This window comes from Cebus imitator, unplaced genomic scaffold (assembly GCF_001604975.1).
Source record: "Cebus imitator isolate Cc_AM_T3 unplaced genomic scaffold, Cebus_imitator-1.0 Scaffold42, whole genome shotgun sequence".
Taxonomy (NCBI): Eukaryota; Metazoa; Chordata; class Mammalia; order Primates; family Cebidae; genus Cebus; species Cebus imitator.
The window spans coordinates 6586941-6589348 of record NW_016107357.1 but is presented as its reverse complement, the minus strand read 5'-3'; the positions used below and the strand labels follow the sequence as shown (position 1 = coordinate 6589348).

The window sequence follows — 2408 nt, the reverse complement described above, 5'->3', positions numbered from 1 at the left end:
TCAGCTCACTGCAACCACTGCCTCCTGGGTTCAAGCAATTCTCCTGTCTCAGCCTCCCGAGTGGTTGGGATTACAGGTGTGCACCACCATGCCCAGCTAATTTTTGTATTTTTAGTAGAAATGGGGTTTCGCCATATTGGTCAGGCTAGTCTCGAACTTCTGACCTCAGGTGATCCACCTGCCTCAGCCTCTCAAAGTGCTGGGATTACAGGTGTGAGCCATCACGCCTGGCCCATATGTATTCTCAATTGAAGTAGAAACATTTTTAAATTACTGTGAAAAAACAATAGTGGGATTCCAGGAAGGGTTGTGCCCTAAAGAAATCTGGTTTGAAAGATAGAAATGCTGATTGAACAATTGACCTGAATTGTCAATTGGAACTAAATCTTTTTCTCATTTCTCCACCTAAATCGAGAAAAACAAATAAAACATATTGAGTTTATAAGTTCTCCAGATGTCAAAATTGGTCTGGTTGATTAATCAAGTTAAATTATTTAATTCTATTTTCTATTCCTAAATATAATAACTAAATATAAATCACTGCTCAACAATGAATAAAGGTAGAACTCTAATTCTATCTAATTAGTTTTAAAATGTATTATTTTGAGAACCAAGTCTTTCTCCTAGCCAAGTAAATGAAACTTTTGGTACTTTTTTGTTTTTTTTGTTTTATTTTGTTTTTCTTTTTTCCTGAGACAGGGTTTTAACTCGAGTCACCCAGACTGGAGTGCAGTGGTGCAGTCTCCCTCACTGCCACCTCTGCCTCCCGGGCTCAAGTGATTCTCCTGCCTCAGCCTCCCAAGTAGCTGGGACTACAGGCATATGCCAGGATGCCCGGCTAATTAGTATTTTTGTGGAGATGGGCCGGGGGCGGGGGGTGGTCTCAATGTGTTTCCTAGGCTGGTCTTGAACTCCTGGAGCTCAAGTGATCCACCCGCCTCGGCCTCCCAAAGTGCTGGAATTATGTGTGTGAGCCACTGTGCCCGGCCAAATGAAACTTTCCTTTAAGGAACAAGTGCATTTTTAACAGATTCTGGAACTCGGCTTGCATAGTAGTCATAATTCCTCAGCGTGGTCGGGACTCCTGCACAGTTCATATGCTTCACATCCTTGTGGTACTGAAGAACATTCCCATTGATATCTGTTAACTTGCTTCTCATAGCATGTAAAATAACTTCTGGAGCACAAGTATCCCTTTTCTTACAACCAGGACTTGCAAATACATAATCAAAGGCTTTGCCTTCAATCAGCTGAATAATCTTGTTTCCTGCTCCTACTCACAGCACATCGTCGGGGTTCATGGCAGTAACACGGTCAGTAGCCAATTTGTTGCTATGGGATCGTGTAGTTGTGATAATGTGTTTCCCAGTGGGGACTTCTTTCAGCTGAAACCCAAAGGCACCTAAACCTAAAACTCCTCAGATTGTCCTCCCCAGCACAGCATCTGGTCCTGCCTCTTAGTTGTAATATGGCTGGTTAATAATTCCTGCTATGACTTCCTTCATAAGCAATTCCAATAAGAACCATTACATTGTCAAGACCATTGGTATATTTCTTGGTTCCATCCAGAGGATCAACCCAGACCACAAGATCTTCTTTAGTAGCACGGTACTGCAAGGGGCGTGGTTGTTTCAGTATTTCCTCTCACTGACAGTCTTCAGTCAGCTCTTGATCCATTTCCTCAGAAGGCGGATCCTCTTACCCCATAGCTGTTAGTTTGGGGAATTTCTGGGCCAATGAAGAACATATGCTCATCTGTACCAATCAGTCAGCTTTGGTTGCACAGGTCTTCTCCATGATACCCAGGTCTCCTTCAGTAATAACACATCTGACTATCATTTCTGCAAATTTGGAGCAATAGACTATGCTGAGGCTACCAACCACATCAACCCAGTTGTTGCTGAAAGCCACGATAAACTGGTAACAAACCTGGAACAACGTTGGATCAAAGACACTTCAGAAGCAGCAAAAACATCTTATTGAGACCCAGGTCCCTCATGGTGTCCTGTACGGTGCTTTTGCACAGTCAGAAGGTCATTCGGGGCTGGATGGCACACCTACCTCAGCTACTGAGCATGTGGGAAACTCCACGCAATGGCTGTCTTTAATTTCTTTAAGTTATTGTTAATAGAATGATGAACTGGGTGCAGTAGCTCATGCCTGTAGTTCCAGCTCTCTGGGAGGCCAAGGTGGGAGGATCGCTTGAGCCCAGGAGTTCGAGATCAGCTTGGGCAACATAGGGAGACCCCCATCTCTCCAAAAAATGTACAAAATATTAGCCAGGAATGGTGGTGTGTGCCTATGGTCTCAGCTACGTGGGAGACTGAGATGAGAGGATCAACTGAGCTCAAGAGGTGAAGGCTGCAGTGAGCCACGATCACACCACCACACTCCAGCCTAGGCAACAG

The 2408-nt window shown here is 44.2% G+C and overlaps 1 protein-coding gene and 1 pseudogene across 1 annotated transcript in view; one reads left to right on the top strand and one right to left on the bottom strand.

Moving 5' to 3' along the window:
* Positions 1 to 1770, bottom strand: part of LOC108302701 — a 17691-nt pseudogene extending 15921 nt beyond the window's left edge.
* The window catches only part of CAPN8 (calpain 8), an 82876-nt gene that overhangs the window by 900 nt on the left and 79568 nt on the right, over positions 1 to 2408 (top strand). The gene's annotated exons all lie outside the window — the stretch shown is intronic.